Source organism: Pseudophryne corroboree, chromosome 11 (assembly GCF_028390025.1).
Source record: "Pseudophryne corroboree isolate aPseCor3 chromosome 11, aPseCor3.hap2, whole genome shotgun sequence".
Classification (NCBI taxonomy): Eukaryota; Metazoa; Chordata; class Amphibia; order Anura; family Myobatrachidae; genus Pseudophryne; species Pseudophryne corroboree.
In genome coordinates this window covers 272791638-272815321 of record NC_086454.1, presented here as the reverse complement: position 1 = coordinate 272815321, position 23684 = coordinate 272791638, and positions in this window count along the sequence as shown.

Below are 23684 nucleotides of genomic sequence, written 5' to 3'. Positions count from 1 at the left end.
AAAACATTGTTTTTTTATTTTTATAGTGCAGGAAGTTATATCTATATTGTATAATTTTGTCACACTGGTGCTGTAACCCTAAGTTTGGCTCACTGTGCTGAGCACACTGGTATTTTAATTTGTGTCACAGTCTGCAGGGGTTTGGGTTGTGAGACCGGCAGTGTGGATCCTAGAGGTGATCATACTGACCGCAGGATCCCGACTGCAGAATGCCGGCGGGGAGTGGGGGGGGGGGAGGGGGAGAGCAACAGAGACAGTGCTCACCATGCAGTGGGCGCTCAGTGGCTCGCTGCACTTGCCACAGTTTCTATTCCCACTCTATAAGTGTCGTGTACATGGGAAAAGTCCCTCTTAGTCGGCATGCCAACTGTCGGGCATTTGATCGCCTGGGATCCCGGCGTCAGCATGGTGACCGCTGGGATCCTGAACAGCAGTCATATGACCGCATCCCATCTGCAATGCTGCTGCAGCTCAGATCTCTGAATAAAGGGCAGCATTAACCCTTGTTGCATACTGGTGTTTTTTGTCACTGCCCTGAGTGCAGCCCAGAGCTCCTAATATTGAAGGTTATTCAGGATTGTTAGCAAACCAAAAAAGTTAGCAATTGGGCAAAACCATGTTGCACTGCAGGTGAGGCAGATGTAACATGTGCAGAGAGAGTTAGATTTGGGTGGGTTATATTTTTTCTGTGCAGGGTAAATACTGGCTGCTTTATTTTTACACTGCAATTTAGATTTCAGTTGTAACACACCCCACCCAAATCTAAATATCTCTGTACATGTTACATCTGCCCCACCTGCAGTGCAACATTTTTTTGCCCAATTGCTAACTTTTTTGGTTAGCTAACAAACCTGAATGAGGCCCAAAGTACAGGGGCAGCATTAACACTTAATGCACACTGGTGTTTTCTGTCACTGCCTAGAGAGCCCAGGGCTCCTAATAAAGGGTAGCACCTTTTATTCTTGCACGGTGTGGTACCTGCAAAAGTTTTTGTGAAATTGCCATTCGTGATAAAATAGAAAAAAGTCTTTTTTTTTTTTACTTATGTGTTCAATAAAGCTCAGTAGGTGCTGTACCACCCTCCATGTTAATAATAAAGCATTGTGAGTTGATATGAATCACCATAAGTTGATGGAAGAGCAGGAGCAGTAACCAAATACTAGTGGAATTGCTGCTGCCAGTCATGTATGGATGGGCAATGGTTAGCATTGCTGTCTCACAGCACTGAGGTCATGGGTTTAAATCCCACCATGGCTCTAGTGGGATATCCAATTATCCCTGGTAAAACATTGGGTCCGAAAAACGGCCATTTTTCAGACTTTTTTCCGATGTTTCAGCGATTTTTTTTTTACAGGCTATCCAGATGGATCGCCTGTAAAAAAAAAAAAACCCTTCTCCCAAACAGGTTTAGTGTTTTTGGATGAAAATGGGCTGTTTCAGGGGACTCCGCGTAGCCTGCTAGAGGCAGGTGAAACAAAATCCCTGATAAGCCGGCGCGTGCCGCGGTTTATTGGGGCTAATTAGCTAGCCCCCCGGACAATTAGCCCCGGTAATTTACCGGGGCTAATTGGATATCCCCTTAACTGTGTGGAGTTTGTATATTCTCCCCATACTTATGTGGGTTTCCTCTGTGTACTCCTTCCATAATCCAAAAATATCCTGGTAGGTTAATTGGCACTTGACAAAAATTAACCCTAGTGTGTAAGTGTATGCATGTACATGTATTTAGGGCAAATTGGATGGGCCAAGTAGTTCTTATCTGCTGTCTAAATCTAATCTAATGATAGTACTACAAAATCTACTAAAGGTGGTTCAGGGGGTTCATGTTTAGGAGAGGGCACCTTAAATCAAAATCTTTCACAATGTTAAAAAAAAGCAGAGGTGTCATATTAAAAACTGTCAAGTCCACAGTGCCCAAAAAAAAGAACCCTAACACTGAACTATGATGATGGTTATTCAGTATTGTTAGCAAACCAAAAAAGCACACTAATGGGCAAAACCATGCTGCACTGCAGGTTGGTCAGATGTAACATGTGCAGGGAGATTTAAATTTTGGTGGGTTACATTGTTTCTATGCATGGTAAATACTGGCTGCTTTATTTTTTTCACTGCAATTTAGATTTCAGTTTGAACACACCCCATCCAAATCTAAATCTCACTGCACATGTTACATCTGCCCCACCTGCAGTGCAACATGGTTTTGCACATTTGCTTGCTTTTTTGATTACCTAAAAAACTTGAATAAGGCCCTACAGATGTAGCCACACTAATCTAGTGCTTCTCCATCACAAACATACACTCCTGGTGGGACTAGGCGATCCAGCGATCCCCACTATGGGAGTGCACAGAGATGCTCCCATTGTAGTGAATGTCCCATTCACAGTGATAGGTGGGACTTGGCGGGCACGCTGGGGTGCAGACAGAGCCACAATCAGTGTGGCACCATCTGTATTTATTCACAAATCTCTGAGGAGAGACTAGGGGTGTCCACATTAGCTATGTGTGAGTCTGACATTTCCAACTCTGTACTAGTAGAAATGTAGAGATGAGCAGTACAAGTAAAGATGGTGATGATGATATAATAGAAATTGAGTATACTAGTGTGGAAGTGCAACAGGATGAGGGGGATATTTGTGTACTATCTGATGCTAATGAGGATATTGATGATGATGAGAATAATGATGTTGGTTGTGTATGTCAGCAACCAGTGGCAGCAGTTCTTGCCTAAAATTAAAAGAAAATAGTTGTGATGCCCAGGCATAAGACCAAAAGAGCCACCTCTTGGGTGTGTGATTATTCTAACCCAAATCCTGACAATGTCTGTGAAGGCATCTGCTACATTTATGAGGCCAAAATAAGTAGAGGATATTAACCACATAGGCTCCTCCTCCATGTTAAATAATTTGCAGGGAGTTGGTGAAATTTATTTACAAAATTATAATTTGAAAAATAATAACAAGCAGTCCAGTATCAACTAACAGCAGTTTGTACCAGCTTATACAATCTCCACCACTAACATCCTCACTATCAACCTCCTCATTAGTGATCAGAGGTAGTCCTTCCAAAATATTGGTTTGTAAAGGTCCAAACAAACCAAGTACTTCAGCTACAAAAATGTCAGCCCCTGAAGTGCTTGGTTTTTTAAAGTGTGCATGTCATTTGTAATATACAACATAATGGTGGGTGGAGGGGCAAAGAATAATTCCATCTTGCACCACTTTTCTTTAATTATGGGATGCCTTGGGGCATTGGCGATGGTCTACTTTGCCAGAGAAACATTTTTATTTGTTTGGTTATTGCCCTGAAATCTGTACTAATTTGCAACGCATTTTTAACTAGAAATTATATGGCGCCTCACACATTCATTTTAACTAATTAATGAATAATAAATTAATCAATCGATCATTATTGCATTTTATGGCCGTTCTCTCCTAATTTGCAGCAGAACAGGTACAGATTTTTATCTATGCCTCACACATGTTAAATGTAATTAATCAATCAATCAATCAATCAGTCAATCATTTTTGTATTCTTCTATGGCATTTTCTCTACTTAATTTGCTGCAAAATAGATGTCGATATAGTCCATGTCTCAATTTTTTTCAATTATGTATTTGATCAATCTATCATTCTTTTACTTCCCTTTCACTTTATACTCCACCTTCATTTCCCTGCTCTTCCCTTGGGTCTCTGAGCTAGCTCTTGATTAAAGAAAACATTCTTGGTTACTTTCTGTGGGCTCAACACAAAAGGTTTTTTTTTTGCAAGAGGATGCAAAAAAAGAGAAAGGGGACTACAATGCCTTTTCTGGGGCACACTTGTAAAATTATGAATTTTTTACATAATTAAAAATAAACTTTTAATTCACCTTTATAAAATTATGAGTATACCAATTTTTACACCAGGTTTTGTGGCATAACCCTGCTGTTCTGAAAAGGTGTATATAATGACATTTATCATAAATCAATAAACAGCTCTAGCGAAAATATGAATTAGCAATATGTATTTCTCAGAAGGTATCCGAAGACCTCAAATGTCTCTATAAATAGGGTTAATTACAATGGTCTGATCATCCTATTCATCACCTCTCACCATTAAATCAAAAAAGAAACACCAATATACTCAAAAGTAATTTTTGTTGGAATTTATATATACTCCCTTTTTATAGTTATTTTACTGAAGAGTAAATCTTCTACTTTGCTGCTCACCAATCAGTCGTGTGGGCAAACAACCTACAAACACATGTTAGATAAAAATGTATTGCCACTATCTTGGTGTATAATAAATCACCCCGGTGTCCTTAATAAACCACAAAATGGCCACGATATGTAATATCAAACAGGTGTTCAAATTATATGTTGCTGTTAGATTTTTACCACGTAGTTCTAACTACATAGGCAGAAGCCCACCATTCACTTGTGTGGGCGCCCACCTAACCTGCAAATAATAACTGCTCTAATTTTATATGAACACCTCTTCATTGGCCTTTATGTTTGGAGTGTATAATGCACAATACTAATTGTCTCAAATAATATGGAGCACCATAAGTCACATACAAAAATCCTCTGTCAGTATATTCAATCTATAAATGCATGTGTGTACAATAGCACAGGGAGATTTGAATAGAGATCTTAATTAAGTAATTGTCTCAAATAATATGGAGCACCATAGATCACATACAGGAATCCTCTATCCGTGTGTTAAATCTATAAATACATGTGTATACAGTAACTCAGAGAGATTGATGGAAATATCTAACTGGAATTAGGTATTGATAATTAGATCCTTAGTTAAGAAATTCTAGTGAGTCAGAGTATACGGAGATAGAGAGTCTTCTGCTGTCCTGTATCTGTTATAAAAACATCGAATCCAGGATGAGATAGACATCCAAAGCTCCACTCTGCTTCGAAAAGTACAGAGAGGAGCTGGCTTCTGCTTTTTCTATATTGCTGCACAAGGAACCCTGATGCTCTAATTGCAGTGCAGGGTATCCCGGCTGCAGAAATGAGAGAGCCCGTTCCTATTGAAAGTAGACAAAGCACATAGGACAAGAGAAATATTGTTGCCACCATCTACATTTGCTTATTACCACCAAAATCTCTCTGTGTAGTGAGCGCTGGAATGCGGTGATGTGAGGCACGATCCCCGGCGTCCGTCACCCAGTGAGATGGACCCGGACCGGAACCGGAAGTGACGTACGTTTCGCTTTGTACAGCTTGATCACAGTTGCCTTACTTTCTGTGGGGTCTTATAGTTTATTAAACTGCCATCCTCCTGTCTGCCACTGCTGTGTAGCAATGTTTCATAGATGTGATATAAACTGCCATGTGTTTGTGCTATGTTGCTTAGTTTGGCCAGCAGCCTTTGGCCAATATTGGTGAAAACAATATTGAGAGTTGTAAGGTGGTTGAAAATTGACTGGAAATGATTGGAAATTAATGTTAAGGAGATTAATAATACTGTAAGAAGGAAAACATGCCCAAATTACACCAAAACCTTGGGGTCACTGTGGCATAGGCATAGCCAGGGGTGTTTTAACAGAGGATGATGCCCGTGTGCACCACCATGTTGGCCCGCTTTTCTGCACGGTGCAGTAGTTTCCGGCAATATGCCGTAATCTAATGCGCAGGTCTCTAGAAACATGGCGCCTGCCATGTTCTGGAGACCAATTTGGCTACTGCGTATGCGCGGTGGCCATTATGGCTGCAATTTTCACCGCAAGAGCAGCGCCCAGCACTGGACTCTGGAAAAGGAACTATTAGAATTTAAGTGCAGTGTGTGCGGTGTGGGCCCCTCCTGGGCCCAGGGGCCAGTGTGCACGGCACACACTGCACCCATTATAGAAATGACAATGGGCATAGCTATAGTAGATGCTGCATGTGCGGCTGCTACCAGGCCACCTCCTGGGCCCAGCCCTCCCCTTGCACTCACTTACACTGGTTGACACACTGGCTGAGTCCACCAATCCCCTGGGCCCCATGGCTACACCTTTTCTTAACAGTGTGACTCTGCAGGCATATCTACTGTCAGTGTCCTGGCTGGTTCTGTCTCCCTGTCCTAAGTGCATCAGCATTAGTGAGGATGGGCAGAAGTACTCTGACAGCAGATGTGCATGCAGCGGCATACTGCTAAAAAAAGGAGAAGCAATGGGCTCAGGAGGTTAGTGCATGGGTTGTTGTGGGAGTGAGGTGCCTGAACAATTAGCTATGAGGTCCAATTAGGAATAGTTATGCCCTGCGTAGTGGACATTATGAACAAACTGGGGATGCTCATCGACAATGTCATACTGGGAACCTACACCACTGATTTATAATATGTGTGTGCGCCTTGAAATACATTTATGCTGCTCAGATTAAAAACACACTAATTTCCAAATTCTGTACATTAATTCAGTGACAGAAGTACAGTATAGAGTCTTTTAATGCATTTGGAAATTAGGGTATGGAATTTTGTATGTACTACTAATGAAGTCTTGGTGACAAAGGGAGAGTGCCAGGGCTAGGGGTAGGAATTAGGGATAGGGACAGCATACTTACTGGAACACCATTTCTCAGTTGACTGCACATCACATGACAGCAGGACACAGAAGAAGACACTGGAGCAGCGGCAGTCACCAGGACCTATCATGGCATCCATGTAGACATGATGAATGTTGACATGACTACTGTCAACATAATAACCATGTTGATATTTCAACCATGTTCACATGATGCATATCAACATGATAGATGTTGGCCTAACATAGCACACTGTGCTTTCCACCCTCTTTCTGGATGATTTCCTTTCCCCCTGAATCTGCCACTTAAGTATGACTATGAATCCCTGCTGTGCTGATCCCTCCTCATAGAAAAGGTGACAGTACAAAAATGCACAGCTTGAGGCTGATGGAAAGTAGATGGCAAAGTCCTGGGTTTCCTGAGAAGAGTGCACTAAGGCCAAGTGAGTGAAAAGCCAGAGGAGCAGAAGTATGGACTACTGGAGATGATAGAGCTACAAGATGAGTAGCAGTTGGGTGAACTGAATGGCAGCACTGTGTGGTATAATGTGGGTTGTGGACATTACGGTGCAGCATAATTTGAGCTGCATGCACTACAGTCTGGAATAGTTTAAGTTAGCGGTGCATAATGTCAACTGGGGGCACTACTGTGTGACATAATGTCACCTGTGAGCATCACAGTGTGGCATAATGTGGACAGGGGGCTCTACTGTGTGACATAATGTCACCTATGAACATCACAGTGTGACATAATGTCAACTGGGGGCACTATCGTGTGACATAATGTCACTTGTGAGCATCACAGTGTGGCATAATGTGGACTGGAGGCACTACTGTGTGACATAATGTTACCTATGAGCATCACAGTGTGGCATAATGTGGACTGGAGGCACTATTGTGTGACATAATGTTATCTATGAGCATCACAGTGTGGCATAATGTGTACTGGGGGCACAACTGTGTGACATAATGTTACCTATGAGCATCACAGTGTGGCATAATGTTGACTGGAGGCACTATTGTGTGACATAATGTTATCTATGAGCATCACAGTGTGGCATAATGCTGACCGGAGGCACTATTGTGTGACATAATGTTATCTATGAGCATCACAGTGTGGCATAATGTGGACTGGGGGCACTACTGTGTGACATAATGTCACCTGTGAGTATCACAGTGTGGCATAATTTGGACTGTGGGCACTATTGTGTGTCATAATGTCACTTGTGGGCATTACAGTTCAGCATAATGTGAACTGGAAGTGCAACAGCTTGGCTCATGCTCTATTCCAGAGATTTTCAAACTTTTACAACTCGCGGCACACTGAACAAGATTTAAATATTGCCAAGGCACACCATTGAAATATAATGGTGATTGCATGGTGCAGTTGCGTGTCCTAGGATGTCATGTTGTAGCTTCTCCACAGGTAACACCTGAGCCACATCTGAGAAAGCCAGAAGAGCCCAATACTGCCCGGGCCCAAAATTAGAACTGGCTCAGCAACCACTAAACCCACCAGTATTGATCGTTCCAGAGCCTCCGTAGCGGCAAAATACTGACGTGCCTGGCTCTGCTTCTATGGCGGCACACCTGGAGACTGCTCAGGGCACACTAGTGTGCCACGGCACAGTGGTTGAAAAACACTGCTCTATTCAAATAAGGATTGCCATTTGGAACTCCGTAGAAAGGACGTTTAGTAAAAGACTGATGTATACTAATCCAGAGTATAATTAGTGGTTTTGCTAATCTCTAAAATGAACATATTACATTATATTTGCTTTTTTTGTTTCTGTAATCTCTCTCTTCATAGTGACCAATACACTCTATGGTGGTCATTACGAGTTGTTCACTCGTTGCCGATTTTCGCTATGCTGCGATTTGTTGCAAAATGCGCATGTGCATGGTACGCAGCGCACATGTGCTAAGTTATTTAACACAAAACTTAGTAGATTTGCTGGTGTTCGTACGACGCTTTTCAGTCGCACTGCTGTTCAGTAAATGATTGACAGGAAAGGGGCGTTTCTGGCCAGCAACTCAGCGTTTTCACGGCGTTGGCTAAAAAACGCAGGCGTGTCAGGGAAAAACGCAGGAGTGTTTGGAGAAACGGAGGAGTGGCTGGCCGAACGCAGGGCATGTTTGTGACATCAAACCAGGAACTAAACGGACTGAGCTGATCGCAATCTGTGAGTAGGTCTGGAGCTACTCAGAAACTGCAAAGAATTATATAGTAGCAATTCTGCTAATCTTTCGTTCGCAATTCTGCTATGCTAAGATACACTCCCAGAGGGCGGCGGCCTAGCGTGTGCAATGCTGCTAAAAGCAGCTAGCGAGCGAACAACCCGGAATAAGGGCCCATGGGCGGAATGTAATGAAGTCCCAGTTCGGCTGCAGTGCAGGATGTCGGCCAAACGCTGACATTTTTTCAAAGTGGCAATCATTAACAAGGCTAAACCACGCCCATTAAACAATTGCCCCTTTAAAAAAAGTGAGTTTGGCCAACATTTTGCATGGCTGCCGAACTCGGACTTCATTACAGCCCAGCCCATAATGGGGTACATTAAACCCTCACTCTGCTGCTGATAAACACACCTCAGAGCATACTGTACCTCCCAACTTTTACTGTGCCCACCTTAAAAGGGGTGTGTGGCTTCAGTAAAAGGGGGCATGGCTTCACGGGAATGCCACAACCACCTGCCATGCCTACCATTTACCTCACAGTGGGGGCATGGCCAGTGCTCTATGAGCTGCTGGCATGCCCCCAGTCCCGCTGTATCGTTGAGTGCATGCGCACAGTGTCTATTCACACTGCTCTGAGTGGTGACTGACAGGAGCCTCCCAACTGCCCCCCTTCCCCCCACCATGGGACACTGCGACCCGCAGGTGGGACAGCGGAACAGTCCCAAAAAAAGGGACTGTTCCGCAAAAATCGGGACAGTTGGGAGGTATGCTCAGAATAAGGTAACATGGGCACAGAGAAAGCACCCATGCATGATTCCCTTCAGTAGGAGTAAAATAACAAAATAATCTATATTTTCCTATGCAGAGACTAAGCCTATTGCTAAACACTTTTGACTAAAATCACACATGTACCCCTCTTCCTGTTTCTTCTGCTGTCTTACAAGTCCCCCGTACTAGGACAGTCTGCTACTGTGCTGAACTTAAACCACACCAATCTGTTTATTAAACATGATGCAATGATGTGATGACCTTCCAAAAATAAAAGAAATCAACTGACATTGATTTTGCAAGGCTTTCCTATTCACCCCCTTATTAGTAGAGGCACCAGTAAAAGTGTGCAATGTACAGAATATGGAAGTGCAGAAATGCTCTGATGATTATTATGCATAGGAAGAAGGAGGAACAATTTTGAAACTCTTATTGGAATGGTTTCATACTATTAATACTGTTTTTCCAGTAGAGTGTTTTATATGGGAAATAAAATTAATTTGACAAAAATCTCATATGTAATATACCGGATATTAACAGTTAATAATAAAAAATGAATAAAAGTGGTCTTTCTTCTTGTGATGAAATACAAGCAACAGAAAAAAAACTGAAGCAACATTCACTGACTAACAAAAACACTAAGAGATCAACATCACCTCTTGAAACAGATTTACAGTGACCCAGCATGTAGGCTGCAGTATTTCTTACCTTAAAGAAGTGATTTCTCCAGGTCCTGAATGAGGTCACTGGATGAATAGATGAAAGATGAAAACACACAATGCCTTCAAAACAGTTTTCACCAGGTAAGTATACATCTAGTCTTTCAAGTGTAATCAATGCCAATGTCCTCAAGAGCCCCTATCAGCAAAATCCAGGGGAGGGGAAAATATCAAGTGGTTTTATCAGAACTGCATTTTATAATCATGACATTCTTAATGCATTTCCTAGCTGCCGAGAACAGATGCATTTTGTCACCTTTGATGTTATTTTTAATTTGCATTTTTGCTACTCCAAAATCCTAATGTTTTTTTTTTTTAATCAGGAAAAACTTACGTCAATTTATTTCATAGTTATATAGACTACTGCTACAACAAAAAGATAATAAATAATACAGGTTGAATATCCCATATGCACATATTCCGAAATACGGAATATTCCGAAATACGGACTTTTTTGAGTGAGAGTGAGATAGTGAAACCTTTGTTTTTTTTGATGGCTCAATGTACACAAACTTTGTTATATACACAAAGTTATTAAAAATATTGTATTAAATGACCTTCAGGCTGAGTGTATAAGGTGTATATGAAACATAAATGAATTGTGTGAATATAGACACACTTTGTTTAATGCACAAAGTTATAAAAAATATTGGCTAAAATTACCTTCAGGCTGTGTGTATAAGGTGTATATGAAACATAAATGAATTGTGTGCTTAGATTTAGGTCCCATCACATGATATCTCATTATAGTATGCAATTAGTCCAAAATACGGAAAAATCCGATATCCAAACTGCCTCTGGTCCCAAGCATTTTGAATAAGGGATACTCAACCTGTATACTAATATTGTAATTATTGTTATTATTATTGTTGATTTTTTGGGGGGTATTATTTATTATTATTATTACTGAATTTTGATAATATTCCATGATAATGATTAGGATAAATGGTGCTACTATAAACAATAATAATAATAATAATAATAATAATATCATCATCATCATCATCATCATCATCATTTTAAGCAAGCATAATAATAATACCAATTAATATAAAATTATTATTATTAGTTTGAAGATATGATACAGAATTTTAACAGTCTATATGTAGGTATAGCATATATAATTATTATTTTTTTATTCCCTCTGAATCATACTGAGTGACTGTTTAAAAAACATCACATGTTTAGCTTTTGTTTTATTAGGATATGTTTGCATGTGGTTTTGGATTATTTGTATTAATGCTTTTTACAGATGAATAAAGTTACAGTAGAATGTCATGCATATTTAATTACAGGTTGAGTATCCCATATCCAAATATTCCGAAATACGGAATTTTTTGAGTGAGACTGAGATAGTGAAACCTTTGTTTTCTGATGGCTCAATGTACGCAAACTTTGTTTAATACACAAAGTTATTAAAAATATTTGCTTAAAGGACCTTCAGGCTGTGTGTATAAGGTGTATATGAAACATAAATGAATTGTGTGAATGTACACACACTTTGTTTAATGTACAAATTTATTACAAATATTTGCTTAAAGGACTTTCAGGCTGTGTGTATAAGGTGTATATGAAAGAGAAATGTATTCTGTGCTTAGACTTAGGTCCCATCACCATGATATCTCATTATGGTATGCAATTATTCCAAAATACGGAAAAATCCGATATCCAAAATACTTCTGGTCCCAAGCATTTTGGATAAGGGATACTCAACCTGTATATGCAAACTATTTTCCCAAGGTACAAAGTTGTAATGCACTAAGTTTCACTTTTGCTTCAACATTGCATGGAAACGGCATTCTGAACTAAATGTGTTATCACCGCATCCACATTAACATTTCTTGTCTATAACTAGAGCTGGCATGACAATGGTATCCTTGCATTCTGCTCTGTGGTGTGGTCAGATAAGTGCTTCTCAACCTCTGTCCTCAAGTACCCCCAACAGTTCATGTTTTCCAGGTCACCTAGCAGTTGAACAGGTGTATTCATTACTCATTGACATATTTTAAAAGACCCACAGGTGGAGCAAACTATTTCACTTGCAATCCTGTGAGGAGACCTGGAAAACATGAACTGTTGGGGGTACTTGAGGACCGCGATTGAGAACCACTGGGTTAGATAAACAATCACTGGGGAGTCTGAAGTTCTGCTGCCAAATATGGAATGAGGTGATTATTATGTGCAACAGTTTTAATTATTTTACTCATCTCTACAAACTATTGCAGAAAATGACTTACTAAAATATTTGCAAAACATACCTTTTGAGGAACTTGTAGGTATAACACAATAAAATGCATCAAGGGAAAATTACACTTCTTGTTTTTAATAAATTTCAATAAACTGAGACTTCCTTGTACCCAGGGGCAAGCCACAATTGTGAGAGTTCACTGAGTGATGGAAACAGATGCAGGAAAGTCCATCTAAGTGCCAAAAATGTATTAACTGAGGACTGCATTGCTTACCCCTGAGGATTACTGGACATTACTAGGTCATATCCATTGTAATCAGTTAAAGGGACTTCCTTATATTTGTTAATACAAATCAGATTAGGTACACAAAAGGTTAACTGAATGATGATGTTTTACGTGAGTGTAAGCTATAGAGAACAGTAATGCAGTCAGTAAAGGAATAGTAATTCTTGTGCTAACATGTGTGCCTAGAAAGAAAAAGGAAATTTTCTAAAGAATACTGCAGTCTGTGGGTGAATCTTACCTACAGTATTTTGCTCTGTACTTGGCTCGGAACCATGATAGTAACTATGGGCGATGCAGAGTCATACTTGTATCTCAGTTACTTCTCTACTTGCTACTGAAGGCGCGTAACTGTGGGGGTGTCAGAGCTTTGGCACATATGTTGAGTTCTGCACAGGCACGTCAAATAAATTGTGGGCTGTGCAGAGCAGTGAGTTCACAGAGACATGCCTGTTTTGCTACAAGTCTTTTGCAAGGTCATACTGGTGCATATGCACACTGATAATGATGATAGCTATAGACTGGAGTGTATGGATTGGGCAATACAGGTCCATAGATACATACAACTCTGCATATAAGTGAATATCCACATTGTTTTCTTTGTGCACGCAACATGGGTGTAATTACAGCTGACTTGCATTCAACTCTGTATCGGCACCTAAATGACCTAGGGGGATTTATCAAGCAGTGTAAAGAGTAAAGAAGATGCCCATAGCAACAAATCAACCTACCTATCATATTATAGAATATCAATGATAAATACTACCTCAAGCAGATTGGTTGCTATAGGCAACTTCTCCACTAATCCACTTCTCTGCTTTTTACTAGAGATGTGCGGGTTTGAATTTACCGTGAATTACTCTGATCTCAAAACAGCATGTTATTGGCTATCCAGCTGTCATTTCTTTTGGATAGCCTATAAGAAAAATCCAGATAAATCCAAACTTCCTCTAATTTGGTGTTAAGAACAGAGTAAGAGGTCTATTTGCTAAGCCTCGGAGGGAGATAAAGTGGATGGAGATAAAATACCAACCAACCAGCTCCTAACTGTTATTTTTCAAACACAGCTTGTAATATGGCAGATAGTAGCTGATTGGCTGGTACTTTAGCTCCATCCACTTAATCTCTCTCCAAGGCTTAGTACTAAATAGAACCCTAAGTCTGGACCTGCACGTCTCTACTTTTTACACTGCTTGATACATATCCTCCTACTCTTTCCTGTATCTTTGGTATTGGGAATTGGATTGTAAGGACTAGTGTGGTCAGCTACATACTGTACTTTATGTGCGGATTGCACAAACTCTTTGGCCTGCTTTTTGGCAGGATACATCTGTGGTCCCTATTTATAGTTTTTGGCACCCACAGGCAACAGCTTTGATCTAAAACTACCAAATTGGTCATTAAAATCACTGCCTGTGTGGACATCTTTAGAAAGCAAACAAACCATATTATCTTGTAATTACGTTGCCTGTTCTGTGTGTATTTTTCATTTGTGAGAATGAAGCGTAGTAAATAAATAAAGGGGTTTGTCATGTTTCCTGGCTGATAAACAATAAAAATGAATATAAAGTTAAAAAAAAAAAAAAAAAACCTGTTAAATTCCAGCATATGGACTTGACGGCTTTTAACGAGGAGTGCTGCAAAGAGAGGGATCATTGGGCACTGCAATAGGGAGGGTCTTATTGGTTATGAGCTGCTCACCAATCATGTTTCAGTTTTCACTGCCAGAAACACTCTCTCCTTTTCAATATTCTTCTTACGGTGAAAACTGTCAAAATCTGTGGGTGGCTTTTAATGCTCTCAGCTATCACAACCCCTTATAGATAAAGGGCCTAATTCAGACCTGATCTCAGCAGCAAAATTGTTCTCTAATGGGCAAAACCATGTGCACAACGGGTGGGGCAGATATAACATGTGCAGAGAGAGTTAGATTTAGGTGGGTTATATTGGGGGTCATTCTGACCCGATCGTTCACTGCAGTTTATCACAGCACAGTGATTGGGTTGGATCTGCGCATGTGGCAGCGCCACGGTGCACCGGCACATGCTGGGCGGCCCAAGACCGTTGTATTGTAGCGTCGCCTCTGCCTGATTGACAAGCAGAGGCGGTCTCTGGGCGAGAGGGGGCTGGATGTCTGCAATAAGCCGCCGTTTAGCGGTCGTGGGCTGGCCAATGCAGGCGTGGCCGGACCGTTGGGGGGGGTGGGCCGCAGTGGCTGCGTGACGTCACACGCAGCCGCTGTGACCCAGGCAGTGAGGAGGTTCTCCCGGCCAGCCGCAGGAGCTGCACAGGCCGGGAGTTTCTCCTGAAATGCAAAAGCATCGCTGCTGTGCGATGCTTTTAAATTTTTGCGGAGGGCAGGGCGGCACTGACATGCGGGGCGGACTAGCCCCGTGCTAGGCGTCGCCCGCATGTCTGAGTGCCTGATCATAGCTGTGCTAAATTTAGCACAGCTACGATCAACTCGGAATGACCCCTTTTGTTTCTGTGCAGGGTCAATTCTGGCTGCTTTATTTTTACACTGCAATTTATATTTCAGTTTGAACACCCCCCACCCAAATCTAACTCTCTCTGTACATGTTATATCTGCCCCCACCCCCCTGCAGTGCACATGTTTTTGCTGCTGCAATCAGGTCTGAATTAGGCCCAAAGTACTAATCTTGCCCTTAGCTATGATTTTCCATTGATAGAAAATATAATTATTTTAGTTAATGTGTACGGTATTATATATTGTATTGTTCTTTACAGTATATTTCAGCTCCATTTCTAAAAAAAAATTTCTAGCTGAAATCCTGAATTTGCCAGTCTGCTAGTTCATGACGATTCTCAGACAGTTAAAAAATGACAAAGTAAAAAGAAGAAAATCAAACAGATGTATTCATTTTTAAACAGAATGCTCAACATGTGCTGTAAAATAAAAGCAGCATTTGGCAGAGTAAAATATCTTGGCATCTGTTCAGCATTTGTAAATGTGGTAAAATATTAATTCAGCTTATAAAGCATGAGAAATGTTTCCATATATTTGGGTTGTTTGCTTTTAAAAATAGGAAGTTAGGTCTACATGCTTTGTTTGTCCTGGCTTGTAAACCTACTTAAATAGCCAAATTATTCATGTAAATAGCACAGGCAATACCATTTACGCAGACATTTCTGTAACACACAGCAGGCTGGAGCCTAGCGATAGAGAGAGGAATCGCGGAAGAAGTTTGTCAGATCTGGTTTTTATCTGGAAACATAATACATTTCACATGTATTGGTAATATTCAGAGATTTACTGCCATATATAATAGACCTAAATTAACCCTACGTTTATAGCTATAGATCATTGGTACACTTTAAGGGAGTACCTTATATAAAAGGATAGGATAGTCATTACTACACCCACATCTGTCATAGGTTACCCACCACTGTCCCCAAAGCATACTTACCTACTCTCCCGGAAGCTGCGGGAGGCTCACGTTTTTTGGGGTAGCCCCCCGCACCCCCGGAAGAGTGGGCAAGTCTCCCGCATCCTGCTCGCACCCTAGTGATGCGAGCAGGATAGAGAGATAACCTTCCGCATTCGCGGGTCCACCGGGTGGAGAAGGGGTTAAAATGATGCAAATCGCATAATTTTAGCCCCGCCCCCTTCCCGCGGACCCGTGAATCGCGGCATTTCCTGATGCGGGGGCTTAGTGATGTCACAGTCCGCCCCCGCCCCCCGAAGACACATGCAGCGTCTCCTCTCCGGGCTTCTCCCGGAGAGGAGAAATAAAATGTAGGCAAGTATGCCCCAAAGCCAGTCATAACGTGAGACCATGGGCGAAATTAATCAAATATGGAAATTTACTAAGATCCCGATTCCATTCGAATACTTTCGAGTTTTTAGTTTTTTTCTAAGTGGCATCTTGGTAATTTACTAAACATTAAACTCGGCAGTGTTTGGGCCATTCATATTTTTTTTCACGGCCTTCTACACAAATACGAATGAATAGACCATCGGTCAAATATGGTTGTTATTTCATACAACACAGTAATTTACCAAGGATTCATATTTATGAATGTGGTCGGAAATACCTTCAACTCAGCTGTAAAAGGCCTCGATTCATAGAAATGAAGACATTTCAAACAGAAATGCTTATGCCTGGCGTGTTTAACATCTCTCACTACTGTCCAATTGCTAAGGTAAGTGTTATAATATCCCTGTATGGTTGTGAAGATAGTGTTTAAGTTTTAACACTTTTTTTCTGTATGCATTATACATTTAAATATAAAATAAAATAAATGCACGTAAATTTGGAAAAAACATTATAGTAGCACACTATTCTATGTGGGATTGTGTTAGATTTGTTTATGTTTGCCAGTGCCAGTGCTTTCACATCTCCCTAAGGTAACTATTAAAAATAGAATTAATTGTTATTAAGGACACTCTTCTCTATATCAATACTTTAACCACTGCTGCATGTATAAACTATTGCTTGAATGTCACCATGCATAATATATACTTAAACAACTGTACTCTAATTACTCTAGAAATAATTGACAGACAACATTTTTTTTTGGCCTTGGTTTTAGTTTTGGATATTTTAATTAGTAACATTTGTTTTCAAATAATAAACCATGGCCTTAATTTTGTCAAGAACATGTAAAATGCATACAATTACCAATGTCCAATTCAAACACATGATTAAGATAAATTATTTTGCAGGTCGTAATCTGGATCTGGATGGGCCTTTCCCACTTGTGTCTGGTCGTGTTTGGATAGAACGTCTTGGTGGTGAGGTTACAGGTGACACTAAGGGGGTTGTGGCTGTTGAACTAGTACATGTTTGCTCAGATTGATGAGTGAGATGCTGGGTTAGGGTAGTTAGAGTGACATTCAAGTCTCTAGTGGCTGTCGCGTGGGCTTCCATGATTCGGACCATGCTCTCTTGTGTGTTTTGTGTTGCAGTTAATACAGTATAGGTATGATTGATAGAGTCTGTGATTCTCATCCATGATTTGTTGGTATGTGTCTAGCATCCTATTATTGTTTGCCCTCATTAGTTCCCGGGTGTTAGCCATTCTGGTGAGTTCTGTGGTTTGTCTGGTGTTGCTCCTGCATAATCTTGGGATGTGATGGGCCAGACTAGCAATACATTGGGTTTTCCTACACAAACAATCTAAGTTATTGGCTTGCTGGGTGGTCCAGCTGTCCCAGAAAGCCTGTTCCTGAGACTGTGGTAGTGGTGTGGTAGGGTTTATGTCCTGTTGTGGTGTCCTTTCAGTAGGCAGAGGAGACGGGTTCACTACGGCTGGCCGGCGGTCGGGCTCCCGGCGACCAGCATCCCGGCGCCGGGAGCCCGACCGCCGGCTTACCGACAGCTTGGCGAGCGCAAATGAGCCCCTTGCGGGCTCGCTGCGCTCGCCACGCTACGGGCACGGTGGCGCGCTACGCGCGCCACACTATTTTATTCTCCCTCTATGGGGGTCGTGGACCCCCACGAGGGAAAATAATTGTCGGTATTCCGGCTGTCGGGCTCCCGGCGCCGGTATACTGAGCGCCGGGAGCCCGACCGCCGGCAAACAGAAGACCACCCGAGGAGACAAATGTGTAGTTGTTGGGTCAGGCGGTGATATTGTTGTGAGACTTAAAGTGAAGTATCTTCATTGTCACTTGGCCTGGCTCAGTTGGGTGAAGAATGGGTTCCCCTGAAATGAGAGACCAGTTGTGTGTAAGCATAAGCTTATTAACTAATGAAAAATATCCTATGTGTTGTTTCCTAAGGCTACAAATTTAAGTTACTTTAATTATTAATTAGTGGCTGTTGTACTTATCTACATTTTGTATATTTGTTGATTTGTTTGGGTCAATAATTTGCAAAAATTAATTTTTTCTTTTGTTTGCTGGCTTTTGTCAACATATGTCAATCAATTATTTTAGTTTAAGTAATTGAAAACCATAATGATAAGTTTGTTAAATAACTTTGTTACTAAGCTGCTGCCTTAAACTGTGAAACTACAAATGGGTAATTTTTCTAAAATGGGTGTTCTTTTTAAGCTGGGATCTTGCACATACCAACCAATCACATTCCAAGATGTTTATACTATAAGGTGTAACATAAATAATAAGTAGAATTTGATTGGTTAAATAGAAAATCCATTTTCTAAAATTTAGCCCAATGTTTGACTTATGGTAAAGTGTGTGTGTGTGTAAGTATGTGTAATTTTTGTTTTTGTTTTGTATACTCACCAGTCAGGTGTGGCAAATGTGGTGACAATGGCTATGGGCTGTCGAGGAGTTGCATTGGTGGGACGACTGACACCTCCGACATGCGTCAACATGGTATTGTGATGTGTACTGGCCGTGAAGACACACCCAGACTGTATTTCCATGGTGGCTACACGTGTGTGGATGGAATTGATGTGAAACACATCCAATACTAATGTACTTACTAGCGTCATCAGCATTCTCAGCATCAGTAGGAGTGGAGACTGGCCCAGAGGCTGTTTGTGACTGCAAATGTATATGAAGCATTTAATTTTAAACCAAACAATTCAATCATCACACATATGTTGCTACTCATGAATTCAAAAATCATGTTTATCAAAATAACAACATAATGTATATTAAAAAAAAACACATTATCAAAAATGTTTGCATAGTTTCTAAACAACTATAAAACAAATGTGACTAACCACATCTAAAAAAAAACCCCACCTTTCTTTTATTTGGAAAACATACAATGCAGATTAAAACACAGTATGTTTGGAACAATGTTTATGCACAATACACCCCCCCCCCCCAAAGAAAAAAAAATGGTGTGCATGATTCTACCACAAAATCCATGAATTCACACTCTCACTACAACATACATTCCAGTGTTGTCAGCATACTCAATGAGAAAATGTCCATTAAAAACATGCTTCATTATTACTGACCAATTCATTTAAAAAAAAAAAAAACAGTACAAAGCATTCTAATTTTTTTTTCAAAATTAGAGCATCTTCAAAATTATTAAATTAAAAAACACAACTTACCAGCCTGCTTGGGCTAATCTGAGTCCTGGACATAAGTCCCACTCACTACTTCCGGAGGAATCCGGTTCTGCAGGGGCTCCTCATACTCTAAATAAGAGGCCACAAAAGTACGACCACCTCCTGTTTGGCGTGCAGACTTGGCCTCCTTAGCCATTTTGGCTTTCACACGCCGCTTTATATCGTAGAACCTCTTTCTACATGTCTCCTCGGTTCGCCTCACCAAGCCCTCACTATTAACAGCATCAACCACCTTCTTACAGATGGCTGTTTTCTTACGGGATAAGACCTTAGCAGCCTCTGGGCCAAAAAGCTGTAGATGGTACCTCATAATCACCCACGCCAGGGCCATATTTTCATCAAAAGTGAATTTAACATTGCACCCTGTCTTGGTCCTGGTGCGTGGCTGCGGAGCCACATCATTCTCACTAGAAGACTCAGGCGCATCCTCTTCCACCTCCTCCCGTCACCCTCCTCACTAACCTCCTCTGCTTCACCCCCTCACTAACATCCTCCACCTCACCTCCCTCACTAACCTCCTCCACCTCATCTACCTCACTAACCTCCTCCACCTCACCTCTCTCACTAACCTCCTCCACCTCACTAACCTCTGCATGTGACATAGTTAAGACAAACAACACAGAACACTAAAAAATAAAGACAAACAAACCACACTCCTTCTCTACCTCTACACAGCGCACACACACACACACACACACACACACACACACACACACACACACACACTGACACAAGACTAAATGAAAACAACACTGACAGAAAATATGACAAACTAATAACTAACAATACAAAAATAAAGACAAGACAACTTTCAAACACAATACAGCAATCAGAATTCGAATAATATAAAAGCACTACACTCACCAACTCCTCAGACCACTATCTCTCTCCTCTCCTCTCCACTAACTAAACCCATGAGGTGTGGACAGTTTGGGGCGTATTTATATGGCTGCGCTTTTACACTCCCACCACTGGCGTGCGCAGCACATTTTATTAGGGGGTGCACCGTTGGAGGGGTGTGTCTAGCATCGCCTTTTGGGCGTGTCTAGCACCATCTACTGACGGTCAACGCATATAAAATGTCCACCTTTGTAGCAATCCTAATAAAGCAGATACATTGTCAGATATTGTGGTGTGCACCAAACAAACACCCATGATGGCACTCACTGCAATTATACTGCTCCTCCTCAGCCTGGTCTGGCTCCCCCTCTCTTTTCCCTGCAAGCTGCAGCAGCTTACTTACAAGTCAGTCACTCACTGACACTGACAGTCGCAGACTAGTACTGCTGCTGCTGCTGCTGGAAAAATGAGTGACGTGTCAATGCTGCTGCCGGACGTTTGCCAGTATTGAATTTGTCTTCCTAAGAGGAACGCTGGCTGCATGCTGATCCTCATCAGTGGCTGGCGTTGACATAGCATAGAAGGAGAGAGGTGGGCATGTGGTGGGTGGGCGTGTGAGCAGCATGATGTAATCACGTCACATCACGCTGTTTTTGTACATGGAGGTGGAGCCGGGAGTTTGAAAGCCGGTGGCAGTGCACCCTTGATTAACCCAGGTGTCCGGTCAGTAATGCAGTCCTGACAGGGTGCAGCGCAGAGGGGACAGTAATCAGCCTGCTCGGCGATTGCTGCATCAGGCATGTGAGATCGGAGTGCCAGACATTAGGGGGTGCCTGTGCGCACCAGGCACCCCCCCTGCGCACACCTATGACTCCCACATATTCTACACAACCAATCACACATCACCTTCAAAATTGAAAGTAAATGTAAAAATGCGGCCGCACTGTCCACAAAACACTGCCGCATTTGAATTTACGAATCATGCATCCAAATATCCATGTTCGGCTAGACAGAAACACATACAGCTGGAAAACACACACCAGAAATACGAATGACATCGACATCGTAAAATACCAATATGACAAACACGGTAGCTTAGTAAATTACAGATTTAAAATAAAAAAAATTAAAATTTTGCATGGCCGATGTCAGGCGACTTCTATTTCGACTGAAATCGGCCAAAATACAAATCTTAGTAAATATACCACAGTGTGTATCAGAGGTCTACTGCAAAAAATGTGGATCCCCATTAAAGGTCTGGAGCAGATATTCTGCTGCAGACCTTTAATGGGGCAGTCTGCTTCAGACCTGATGTACAGCTGAGATGTTCCCTGTGTCATAACTTTGGGTGTGCAAGCAGCGTAGACACACAGAGCACAGGGCAGTGTGGGCAGCACCATTGCTGCCCCACTGCCCCTGCTGCTGGTTAGCAGGGTTTTGTTATGGCACCCTGCAGCCAGTAGCCCTAGTATTCCAGTATCCCTAGACACAGTGGTCAGGAAACAGGGGTAAATTACCCCAAATGGGGTAAAAATGAAATTCCTGGGGGTAATGGATGGTCGCGCTGCTGAGACACAGCTCCGTCCAGCACCGGCCAGCTCGCGATGTGACGTGTTGATGTCACACCGCACTCCCTCCTGACCACCCTGCGTTGTGCTCCTGGCTGCCCTGTGTTGTGTTCCTGGCTGCGGTGTGATGTCCTGACATCACACTGTGCTCCCTCATGCCCACCCCTCCTATGCTATCCTGTCCACCCGCCCGCGGCCCGCCAACCCACACACAGAACTTGAAGTGTTCTGTGGCTGACCACTGATGGAATTCCGCAGGATCAGACAGTGGCCCACATAACAGTGGGATATTCCCACTGACATTACTGAGGTGAGGATGTGATCATCTGTCTCCTAAAAGTCATGCCCCCCCTCCACCCTCATCCATCTTTCTTACATTCATTCTGGTGTTTTGGGGAGAAAGTGTTAATTAACCCATTCATTGGCAAAAAATAATTGGCGAAAATAATAATAATAATAAAAATAATAATAATAATAATAATTTTACGCACGCAGACACTTTTCTCATTTGGCACTATGGCACTTTAGCCGGTTGTTCCCCTGATGAAGGACTATTACCGAAAACGGCTGTTCGGGAGTATACCAGTGGCTATCAATTGCTTCTAAATGATGAGTATATGCTGAGCCCAGGGCTTAATGTTTGTTTGTTACATGAAGTAAAAACTGTTTAAAATTTGACAGTGTGATGGTTCTGTCCTTACCATAACCCTGGAGTTGCGAGATTGATATGTGATGATATATAATTTTTTGCTTTAACCGGACACCTGCATTTTAATATTTGAGAGTGTCAATGCGGCTTCCCGGAACTTTGTTCTATGATTATCACTATATATATATATATATATATATATTTATATACATATACACAGTATCTCAGAAATGCCATATAAACAGTGATAACCAGTATATGTGCACAATAATATATGATTTCCTTCCTTTCAAATCAAGGGGGTTACGTCGGCGTATCTAAATATATTTTGGGGTAAAAGGTAAAAAATTTCCCTGACCCCGGCCCTAGACTCTCCAGACATGCAGCCAGTAGCCTATATAGCCCCCCAGAGCATCCTGAGGATGTTGCCACCTTGCTGCAGTTCTTCCCGGTGCTGTCGGTCCAGCCCATTTGATACTGGATGTGCCCATATGCAGCAAGCTCCAGATAGCATAATTTTCTAGAGCTTGGGTCAGATAGGCAATGCCATCAATAGATCCTATAGAAGCCTAAGGGTTTTGTTTTGCTGAAAGTCCCTGGAGGGAACCAAAGGATGTTGAGCATGTGCTGGTTGATGGTTGCACATTAAACCTGGGAGTCAATTCTTCTCCAGCATAGCTTTAAATTGGAAGAACTGTCCTGTTGGGTAAGCATTGCTCGTTGCGGCGTCAAGAAATGTAGGTACAGTATGCATATGAATAAGGGGTGGGATGTATCGCAATTAGTGATGTGCACCGACATTTTTTCGGGTTTTGTGTTTTGGTTTTGGATTCGGTTTCGCGGCCGTGTTTTGGATTCGGACGTGTTTTTGCAAAACCTACCTGAAAATTTTTTGTCGGATTCGGGTGTGTTTTGGATTCGGGTGTTTTTTTACAAAAACCCCTCAAAAACAGCTTAAATCATAGAATTTGGGGGTCAT